Source organism: Tupaia chinensis, unplaced genomic scaffold, assembly GCF_000334495.1.
Source record: "Tupaia chinensis unplaced genomic scaffold, TupChi_1.0 Scaffold000001_1, whole genome shotgun sequence".
NCBI lineage: Eukaryota > Metazoa > Chordata > Mammalia > Scandentia > Tupaiidae > Tupaia > Tupaia belangeri.
In genome coordinates this window covers 482,963-494,954 of record NW_006159427.1, presented here as the reverse complement: position 1 = coordinate 494,954, position 11,992 = coordinate 482,963, and the positions used below count along the sequence as shown (strand labels likewise).

Genomic DNA, 11,992 nt, shown 5'->3' with positions numbered 1-11,992 from the left:
AACCAAAAAAGAAGAGATTTCACTTTTCTTTTTTTTTCACTCATAACCAAAACTTTATTGAAAATCTGACACCAAAATAGGAGATCATTGTTGTATACCTTACGAAATCACACATAATAACATTATCTTGACAGATTAACTAGAATTACTGAATTTATGATAAGGCTTTCTTTTTTCTTTTCTTTCTTTTTTTTTTTTGGAGAGATTTTTGCTATAGCGTGCATGCGCTCACCAGACAGACAGAGACAGAGAGATAGAAAGCGAGAAATCACCCCCCAGGGGGGATGGCCACGTTGCAATCCCTTCTCCTCCATTCTCCTCTCGGGATCTTGGGCACGCACGCACACGCGCCCGGCGTGAGTTTTAAGCCACCGGGTCTGGGACGTGAACCGCGGTGAACTACATGGGAGTCCAGCGACATAGCCATTATGCTAACTGCTGGTTCCCTGATAAGGCTTTCTGTGAGAAAACAACACATTTGGCAAGTTGCGTAGATTGTTAGTGTTACTTTCTTCTAAATGATCAACCTCCTGTGAGTCCGGCCTTTTCCCCCGTTGGCTGGCAGAGCATCGCTGAAGGCCCGACACACAGCACTGCTGTCTGAGCATGGCTGAAGACCACAGTGATCTTGTAGCAGTGCGGACATGTTACCTCTATGAAGTAAGAATTTGGACTTTGAATTAGCCATTTCTTTTTATGTTATGTTATGTTATTTAATTATTTATTTTTAGAAAGAGAGAAAGTGAGAAAGCACGTCTCCAGGTCCAGGACTCAAACCACAGTCAGCCATGTGGGAGTCCAGTGCCTTTAACCGCCATGCCACCTGCCGGCCCCCTTTTTATGTTTTTTAAAGGATCCCCTGTAGCTTAGTTCCTAATCAAACATTTGATGAGGAAGCACCATCAATTACTATGTGCCTGAGAAACAAACAGTCCCAGCCCTCAAGAAATTTCAAGTCAAGCTAAGCAGGTGGACAGAAATGCCTCACTTGTATTAACCAAGTCTTCTGTATGTCTCAACTGCGCTGTGGAAGTCAAGTCCCGAGATTTTCCTGATTCTTGGGCCCAGGTAGGAGGGGCACCTGTTTCTCTAGCACTAACATGGTAGAGACCTGGGAAAGAAAACTCAGGATCCAACATTCAGGGTCCACTAGTGACAATGACAGTTCTCCTGCCAGCAAGACCTTGGGATGACAGCGTATTATCTTTTCTTTTTTTTATTAATTATCATCATAATCTTGTTCCTATTATATTGACAACATACTGCTTTTAAAAATTTATTTATTATCACCATAATCTTGTTTATATTCCATTGAATCACATACAACTTTACAGTGGATTACATTTCTTCTTCCAGACGGAAAACCATGCATGTCAGTCATACAGAAACATTAAAATCCCCACTTCATCATCCAATATCTGTTCATTGTTGGCAGTGTATTGTCTTTTGAAGGATACTGACATTCCACAGCTCTCCTTGAATATAACTCAGAGTAGGTCCTTATGGAAAAGATTTGAAACCAGATGAGAAAGAAAGTTGTATTAGGTTGCTATGATTTTTATTTCTATGCCAAAATGTGTCGTGACTTTCCCACCAACCCAAGAGAGCTGGTGAGGTCTCCAGGTTATATCCACTTTAGGTCTAGTCACTGGCTCAGTTCTCGCTGGGCTTGTTTAGATGCTAAAGGTAGGTTCCCCACAGAGTCAGTTCCACAAGGTGCACTTGCCCATCACCCTCCCACTTCCTTTCAAGACCAATGAGTTCACTTAAGCATCTATTAGGTTATCAGGGAAGTCATGATGTGTTTTTCTTTTCTTTTTTCTTTTTCTTTTTTTTTTTTTTTTTGGAGAGGTTTTTCGCTATAGGGCGCGTGTGCTCGCCAGACAGACAGAGACATAGAGAGACAGAAAGCGAGAAATCACCCCCCAGGGGGGATGGTCACGCCGCAATCCCTTCTCCTCCAGTCTCCTCTCGGGATCTTGGACACGCACGCACACACGCCCTGCGTGAGTTTTAAGCCACTGGGTCCGGGACGCGAACCGCAGTCGACTACGTGGGAGTCCAGTGACATAGCCATTACGCTAACTGCTGGTTCCCATGATGTGTTTTTCTACGCAAAAGCACATCATGACTTCCCTGACAACCCAATATTTATAGAGAGTAACATGGTTGACTTATTTTTTTTAATAGAAGAGATTTGGGGCAGGGCAAGGAACTACATCATCTCTTCTTCCTTGTATAGTTTATTTCTCACAGAATACAACTGTGGGAGACAAAGAGCACAGCTATACACCAGCAGTTAGCAGAAGTAAAGAGAAACTTGGGTCCTTTGACAAAAGCTTAGGGTAATTGGTGAGAAGTAGAAGCTAATGGGATTAAAACAGAGAAACTCGAGTATCAGAACAGAATAGTCTAGGGCCACTTAGTGTCATACAAATAGTTGTACACACCTTTCTGGTCTCTAAAGACATCATTTTCTTTTGGTATTTCACATTAGCTGATGTCCATAAGGAAAGGAGCCAGGTGGGGGTACCATGGCAAAAGGCAATATTTACGAGGCAATCTCACATGGGAAGGTTCTTGCTTCAGGTCTGGAGACCTCACTGAATACCCTGGGCACGGGCTTGCCCATGATAGGAGGCTAGTGGAAAGCTGGGGTTGAATCACAGAGTCGAGACCCTATCAGAGGCTGCTGTCTTTCTGTCTCTCTCGCGCATGAAATAAACAAATGACCATTTACAAAGATACTAAGGAACATGCACATTATATGCCCCTTTAAATTCAAGAGATTTTTCACTTTAAAAAGGTATTTGTTTTTATTTTATTTTTATAGGTGAATGTTGAATGGTAAGTTTGAGCTATCTGCAAAATTCATCTAGAACCCATTATTCTCATACAGTGCTAGGTGAATAAATTATTGCCATAACCTATAAATTTAGTAGAAAATAGACACTGCTTTATATATCATCTGCAAACATTTACGATTTGTTTTGGAAGATATTCTGTAACTCGCCTAGTAAACATAATGCATAATTACATAACAAGCATTGAGCCTAACACCAACCAGAATTAAGGGTCAGATATGCAAGTGTCAGTGGCAGAGCCATAAAACATACAAAAGATTTGGAATCTCTAGCAAATACACAACGTCTATTTTATGTGTGTGCGTGTGTGTGTGTGTGTGTGTGTGTATACTTATATCTTATAGAAAAAATATATATATATTTATAGGGCACATGCACTTAACAAAGAGAGACAGAGACAGAGAGCAAGGGAGAACATCACCCTAGGGCATGGTCACACTGCGATCCGTTCTCCTCCATCTCTCAACCCTGTTGGGATTTTGGGCACGTAGACACACAGGCACTCAGTGTAGTCCACAAGTTGCCAGGTCTGGACTCAAATCACATGATCAGCCACAAGGGATCCAGCTCCCCAGTCACTAGGCCACGGGGCCATCTCATATTACATTAATTGTAGTTGTTTTTTGTTTGGGTTTGTTTTTGTGATAGGGTGTATAAACCCACTGGAAAAAGAGAGAGAGGGAGAGAGAGAGGGAAAGGGAGAAAGCACTCCTCCTGGGCGGGGAGGTGAAGAGGGGAGGATGACCATGCCACAGTCCCTTCTCTTCCATTCTCCTCTTAAGATTTTGGGTATGCACACACGTGCGCCCAGTATGTTTTCCAAGTCTCTGAGTCCAGGACTCGAATGGTAGCCAACCTTATGGGATCCAGCCGCCTTAACCACTGCACCACCTGACTGACCCATTGATTGGTGGTTTCACCACACTTGAAAGTTGACAAGCAAACAAAGATACCATGTCATATTTCCCCCTCCATTTTAAAGCCCATTTTAAAGTTTAAGGTTATAAGAATTTTACTTTACAAATGGAAGAAAATGTCTTTATTAAAGCTGGGAGTAAAGGTCTTTTCTGGCATTTATGCAGTAAAGTGTCATATTTGAAAAATCTATCTGAATGGCATTTTTTTCTTGGTCTATTTTTAGTAAGCTCGATCTCAACGTGTGCGCTCAGGATTGTAAAGACAAGACGACAGGATATGACAACTTATGCCCTGGCTCTTAAAGCTTTTGCACAGATGTGATGTATATCTGCTCCCACTCCACTGGCCAGAGGAAATCCCTAGTTCATGCCGAGCTTCATGAAGAGCAGTCAGTGCAATCTTGCTGGGGCCAGCACGTGGCATAGTAGTTAAGGCATCAGGCTCAAATGGTGAGTTTTAAACTTAATAGCTTGAAAATCACACCAGGCATGTGTGTGTCCTTGCCCAAAATCCAAGGAGAAGAATGGAGGAGAAGGGATTGTGGGGTGGCCATCCCCCCTGGGGGGAAGATTTATTACTTTCCCTCTCACAGTCTCTGTCTCTTTCGAGTGAGCACAAGCACCCTATGGGAAGAAGAAAAAAGAACAAATGCTATCTTACTGTGTGGGCGGTGAAGAAGTGCTCAAAGAGCAGCACTAATGACCCGGATGCTCTAGCTCCTCCAGGAGTTTCATGCTGTGGACTCCCCACCACCTGCCATGGTGAGTTCCCTACTCCCTGGGCATCCTGAAGAACATGCAGGTACATTTTCTCTGTTCTAGAACTCTTTTTCTCTATAGGACATATGCACTTGATAGGAGACAGAAAGAGAAACAGAAGTCACCCCCCTCCCCCCAAAAGGGGATGGCCACACCGAAATCCCTTCTCCTCCATTCTCCTCTTGGAATTTTGGGCTCATACGCACACATGCCCGGAGTGCCTTTCAAGCTGCTAAGCCGAGGACCCAAACCATGGTCCACCATATGGGATCTGGCCACCATAACTTCCACACCACCTGCTGGCCTGGTTCCAGGACTTTCAATGGAGGTGATTATGAAGACATACACATGATTTGGTTAAGTATTGGTCAAAGGCTGAGAACAATAAAAAGTCAAAAAGAGTGGCATGCATAAACTAAGTTATATGATTTCATAGAAGATGGAGGTTAGTATGCCACAAAGCTGTTGCAGAAAGCTTGGTGAATTTGATGTGAACTTTGGCACACAGACAGGACTGGGATATGGTAGGAGAAGGAGCATGCAAAACAAGGAGACCGGGATTAGAGTTGGGAAGGAACGTGGGCATGCTCAAGAGGCAAAAAGACAAGGGAGCTGGATTGTGGCACAAGGGTAGAACTGGATGCCCTGGGAGGTGACCCACTTGGGAAGGTTCTAGGTTTATGCCCCAAGAGCTCTGTGAGTATGCCAGGCACATGTGTCCACCATCGGTGCTGGCTGAGGCTGCAGGTGGAGCAAGATGTTAGGACCCTGTAGGTGCTCTCTTTTTTTCTCTCTCTCTCAGAAAGTAAATAATTTTGTGACCAGCAGTTAGCGTAATGGCTATATCGCTGGACTCCCACGTAGTCGACTGCAGTTCGCGTCCCGGACCTGGTGGTTTAAAACTCACGCCAGGCGCGTGTGCGTGCGTGCCCAAGATCCCTAGAGGAGAATGGAGGAGAAGGGATTGCGGCGTGACCATCCCCCTGGGAGGTGATTTCTCACTTTCTGTCTCTGTGTCTCTCTCTGTCTGTCTGGCGAGCACAAGCGCCCTATAGCAAAAACCTCTCCAAAAAAAAAAAAAATTAAATAATTTTTAAAAAGAAGAAGAAGACGATAAATCATGTTGGATGAGAAGTTTGTGGGACTCATGGGATTTGAATTTTACCTTATGACCCTTGAAGGGTGTGGCAGGGTGGGTGCTGTGTTTCAGCAGGCAGTGATATGCTGACATTTGCGTTTCAGAGTAATTTATCTGGTAGAAAGAATACAGCGAAAGACAAGGGACACCAGAAACAGAACTCCATTTATTGGTACAATAATTGGCATGATGAGCATCCGGCAATCAGTTTTTTTTTTTTTTTAATATTTATTTAATTTTCTTTGTTATTCTTTTTTTTTTTTGGAGAGGTTTTTGTTATAAGGTACGTGCGCTCACCAGAAAGGCAAAGAGAAAGAGACAGAGAGATAGAAAGTGAGAAATCACTCCCCAGGGGGGATGGCCACGCTGTAATCCCTTCTCCTCCATTCTCCTCTCGGGATCTTGGGCATCCACGCACAGGCGCCCGGCGTGAGTTTAAGCCACAGGGTCCGAGACTCAAACCACGGTCGACTACGTGCGAGTTCAGTGACATAGCCATTTCGCTAACTGCTGGTCCCTGTTTTTATTCTTTTTTTAAAGTGACCAGAGAGACACAGAAAGAAAGAGAGAAGGAGAAAAAGTGAGAAAACAAGCCACCAGGTCCAGCATTTGAACCATGGTCAGCCAAGTAGGAATCCAGCGCCTTAACCACCATGCCACCTGCCGGCCCCTGACAATCAGTTTTTACGATAAAAACTAAAAACAGGTTTGATATCAAGAAACATTTAAGATGAAGAATCCATGAGACTTCAGGATCGTTGAGCTCTATGAAACAAAGGCAAGCGGCCAGGCCAGGACTGAGGAAAACACGAATCTCTCGACGTTCTGAGACAGCCTCTCAAAGTCACCTTGTTAGGATTCTAGTGGCACTCTTAGGTTAACAACCAGACAGGGCAGAAAGGTCTGTTTATTTCACCGATCAAATCTTCCGTGAACCTATCAATTACTAAAGTAGATCTAAGTAGACCTTTTACATCATTTATTTCCGGAAGCACAGGTCGACATTATTTTGGATGCGATTACTTTCTAACAGAAATATCCATTCCAGTGTCTGACAAGCTTTAAGAAGAAGACGATAAATCATGTTGGATGAGAAGTTTGTGGGACTCATGGGATTTGAATTTTACCTTATGACCCTTGAAGGGTGTGGCAGGGTGGGTGCTGTGTTTCAGCAGGCAGTGATATGCTGACATTTGCGTTTCAGAGTAATTTATCTGGTAGAAAGACTACAGCGAAAGACAAGGGACACCAGAAACAGAACTCCATTTATTGGTACAATAATTGGCATGATGAGCATCCGGCAATCAGTTTTTTTTTTTTTTTAAATATTTATTTAATTTTCTTTGTTATTCTTTTTTTTTTTTGGAGAGGTTTTTGTTATAAGGTACGTGCGCTCACCAGAAAGGCAAAGAGAAAGAGACAGAGAGATAGAAAGTGAGAAATCACTCCCCAGGGGGGATGGCCACGCTGTAATCCCTTCTCCTCCATTCTCCTCTCGGGATCTTGGGCATCCACGCACACGCGCCTGGCGTGAGTTTAAGCCACAGGGTCCGAGACTCAAACCACGGTCGACTACGTGCGAGTTCAGTGACATAGCCATTTCGCTAACTGCTGGTCCCTGTTTTTATTCTTTTTTTAAAGTGACCAGAGAGACACAGAAAGAAAGAGAGAAGGAGAAAAAGTGAGAAAACAAGCCACCAGGTCCAGCATTTGAACCATGGTCAGCCAAGTAGGAATCCAGCGCCTTAACCACCATGCCACCTGCCGGCCCCTGACAATCAGTTTTTACGATAAAAACTAAAAACAGGTTTGATATCAAGAAACATTTAAGATGAAGAATCCATGAGACTTCAGGATCGTTGAGCTCTATGAAACAAAGGCAAGCGGCCAGGCCAGGACTGAGGAAAACACGAATCTCTCGACGTTCTGAGACAGCCTCTCAAAGTCACCTTGTTAGGATTCTAGTGGCACTCTTAGGTTAACAACCAGACAGGGCAGAAAGGTCTGTTTATTTCACCGATCAAATCTTCCGTGAACCTATCAATTACTAAAGTAGATCTAAGTAGACCTTTTACATCATTTATTTCCGGAAGCACAGGTCGACATTATTTTGGATGCGATTACTTTCTAACAGAAATATCCATTCCAGTGTCTGACAAGCTTTCTGATTTCATCAGACAAGGATTTTCAGCGGCATAATCATGTGTATGGTGCATTTTAAAGATTTATAATTTATAGGCCAGAGTACATCTTTAAGCGATCCAAATAAAGCATAATCAAAAGGTAAAAGGGTAGGAATCTGTGTATCACATACTGAGTCTAAATAAATTTCATTTGCTTTACCTTGTTCAGATAGCAAAATTGATAGAAACATCAGTGTTCTTCAGTGGCATGCTCTGAACGAAGATAGTTCTTTAAACATCTCTAGTAATAATGTTTCCATTACCTATCACAGCAGTCATGACTAACAACTACTTCTTTGACTCGGTAATTTTGTAAGCAGTACCAGCATCCTTTAAATGAAAAGAGCGAGCCCACACCATAGATCAGAGTCTCACGTCTTCACCTAGCTGCCCTTTATTTTGCTGCCTCACTGGAGTTCTCTATCTGCTTCGCCAGCCACGTCCTACCCATACCTAAGGACTTGCTCAAATATATTTTCCCCTTTTCTGAGATTTAACTGTGCTTCTTTTCTTCCTTTCTTTTTTCTTTTTCTTTCTTTCTTTCTTTTTTTTTTTTGTGAGAGGTTTTTGCTATAGGACACGTGCGCTTGCCAGAAAGAGAGAGACAGAGAGACAGAAAGCGAGAAATCACCCCCCAGGGGGGATGGTCACGCCGCAATCCCTTCTCCTCCATTCTCCTCTCGGGATCTTGGGCACGCACGCACACACACCCGGCGTGACTTTAAGACACTGGGTCAGGGACTCAAACCGCAGTCTATTACATGGGAGTCCAGTGACATAGCCATTATGCCAATTGCTGGTCCCTTAACTGTGCTTCTTGTCTACACCTCATTCAGACTTGACATTATCTAAGCTTATTACTTGCTTTCTTTTCACTAATGGCTGTGGAAGAATCTCCCTACAGGATAGAGGAACAAGCTAAATGGCACGTCCTCTAGGCATGTCCAGGTAGATCCAGAAGGTGGCACGTTCTGCAGTTCAGCTGACCGTGGTAAGTGCTCTCTCTCTCTCTCTTTCTCTCTCTCTCTTCTCCGTTCAAACTCATTCTCCTTTTATTAAAGTCCAAGTTACCATTACATGCTTTGGTACTCAATAAAGGGAAACTTGTTCAAATAAGGTAATATGTTACCATCAGTATTTCCAGGGGACTTGTTAAAAATCAAGTAGCAATACCAATAAAGCCTTGACAGACCCCTCCCCTGGGGTTTATGCTTTGTCAAGACCCAGTTTCTCTAAGCGAAGATGCCCAATTCATTTAAAGTTGGTCTAAGTTTCTGGATGACATAGGGGTAGATTTCCTTACGTGGCTCTGCTTTATCCTTAACAAAGTCCAGGATGAGAACCACGCTGGCAAAATCATTTAACTGTCTGCATGCCCACGAGCCAGCATCCGTGATTTTGGGGTTCTGGGACCAGATGATAGCCAACCAGCGTGTTCATCCCTTTATGCAATTCCCAGGCATCTGTATCTGGCTTGCAGCATCTAACTGCTCATCTGTTTCATGTGACCCATGGGAGTGGCAGCAACCAGCCTGGATAATGGCAGTGGGGCCGGGGCTGGGGTGAGAGGCAGGAGGCTCTAAGGGCTGACCTCTAGCTCTTTGCTTTTCAAAAAAGTTTATTTCAATTTTGGGGAATGTGAAGCCACACTTTCTGGGCTGCATCGTGGAGGCTACTAGTGGAAGTGATGAGCTGGTTTCCTGAGAGCCGGCGTCTGGGGCACGTGGTCTTTCACTCCCAGCAGAATCACATGGCAGTGATCTTGACATCGAGATGGCTTGGGCCATGAGAGCAGGGCAGCGTGCTCAAATCCACTACAAGCTGATTCCATCCGTTGATCACCAAAGTGGATGACTAAATCTACTCTGAGTTCCGGGGAAGTTTTGAGAAACTCAGGGTAGATGGACTGGACCCAGAAGAACTCAAATCAAAATCAGCTAAAGAGAAGTGGAGGCCGCTCTGCGTGAAGTTGGATGGGATTGTAGAAGACTTCAGCTGTGGTGCTTTGTTACGACTAGGTGGTTCTCAAGGTTACACAGAGGAAAACACCATCTTTGCTCCCAGAATTCAATTTTTTGCCATGGGAATTGCTCGAAACCAGGAAGGCTACAACAAAGCAGTTTATATCAGTGTCCAGGACAGAGGAGGACAGGAAGAAGCCAACAGTGGAGGAGAGAAAGGAGCTGACAGTAGAGAAGAGAAAGCCAAGAAAGGAGAAGAGAGAGAAGCTGATAGTAGAGAAGAAAACTGACAAAGGAAGAGAAAAAGAGAAAGAGGCCAACAAGGAAGTCAATAAAAACGGTGAAGCAGCGATGTAAGCCCGACGGGGAAAGCTCTCTAGAAGCTGTGGCTCAACTGAGTCTGCAAGTAGCTCGGGGCTACCTGCACAAACCCCTTTGGTTAAAGGTACGTCCTTGTGCAATTGAAGGACACTTGCAAGGACATCTTTCTAGCCGAATAATCAGAGCTGTCTGGTCGTTCTCTTGTATAAACTAGCTGAAAGACAGGGGGCGGGGGGAGACTTAGTGGGGTCTTAGTTGTTTTTTGGTATATTGTTTCTTGGCTCTTATCACCGGTCAAGTAAGAACTTTTGTAAATGAGACTTTTTTTTATTCTTAGGGGCAAAAACAATTATTTAGGAGCCAGCAGGTGGCACGGTGGTTAAGGTGCTGGACTCACTCATGACTGACTGTAATTTGAATCCCAGACCTGGCAGCTTGCTTCCTCTCTCTCTCTTTTTCTTTCTCTGTCTCTGGTGCGCACATGTGCCCTACAGCAAATTAAGAAAAATAAATTAAATTTAATTTAAATAATTCTTTAAAAATAGAATAGTGGTTATAACCACAAACTTAGTTTTTTAAAGTTAAAAATAAGAGAGAGACAGCACCTCAACAAAGTCCTCACAACACGATCCACCCCCAGCTCAGCCAGCCTAGATCATGGGTGCACACATGCCTGGCATGCTCAGGGAAGTCTCAAGATGTGAACCAGGACCCTCCTCACGTGGGTCCAGCTGGGTTACTGCTACATCACCATCTGGCCCCCTTCACGTCAATGGGACTGTATCGTGAAAAAAGAGACTGTGCTATATGAAGTAACATCTGATACCTAACAATCAGGTGTGTTTAATGGTTCTGAGTTAGAAGCTGATTTGAACAAACCAGTTACAAAGGACTTATTGAGGGGCTAGCAGGTAGTGTAGTGGTTAAGGGAGATGGATTCCCACATGGCTGACCATGGTTTGAGTCCCCGACCTGGAGGTTTACTTTCTCACTTTCTCTCTCTCTTTCTTCTCCATTTCTCTCTGCTCAAATTAAAAATAATAATAATAAAGTTAAATAATAAAAAGTATTTTTTTTTATTTTAAGAAGATTTTTTGAGGACAAAGATGAGATCGAAATCTATGGACCAGGGACCAGTAGTTAGCATAATGATTATGTCGCTGGACTCCCATGTAGTCGACCACAGTTTGCGTCCCAGACCTGGTGACTTAAACTCATGCTGGGCATGTGTGCGTGCCCAAGATCCCGAGAGGAGAAGGGATTGTGGCGTGGCCATTCCCCCTGGGGGGTGATTTCTCGCTTTCTGTCTCTCTGTCTCTCTCTGTCTCTCTGGCGAGTGTACGCACCCTGTAGCAAAAAACCTCTCCAAAAAAAAAAGAAAGACATTTATGGACCTGAAAAGCTGGGCGTTGTTAACTGGGTAAAGTAACTAACGTGCTCACACACACAGTATGACCTCTGAGGAAAAAAAGACTTGGAAGTTTATACACTGAGAATTTAATAATGATCATTTGTGGCTGATGGAATGGGATCTTTTTTTATCATTTATTTTGGCTTCTCTGTATTTTCTGATTTTCTACAGTGTACATAGACTGCTTTTGTAAAAATAAAAGATTATTTTTTTCAAGAAAGACAAATCTCCCTGTGCTCCCAGCTCTCTGTCCCTGCCTCTATCTGCTCATGCTCCTATATTGCTTGTTAATTGTACCAGGATCCACTGGGGAGCCCAGGAAGAAATCTTAGGCACCTTACTTTCCCTAACCCACCACAAATGTCCCACCTAAACATTTCTCCAGTCTGCCCACTTCTCCCCCTTTTTCTTTTTCTTTTTTTTTTTTTTTTTTTTTTT

At 43.6% G+C, this 11,992-nt stretch overlaps 1 pseudogene; it reads left to right on the top strand.

Annotated features, from left to right (window-relative positions):
- The first annotated feature begins 606 nt into the window (after nt 1–606).
- LOC102497013 (protein PBDC1 pseudogene) lies at nt 607–10,179 on the top strand (annotated as a pseudogene).
- Nucleotides 10,180–11,992: the final 1,813 nt, after the last annotated feature.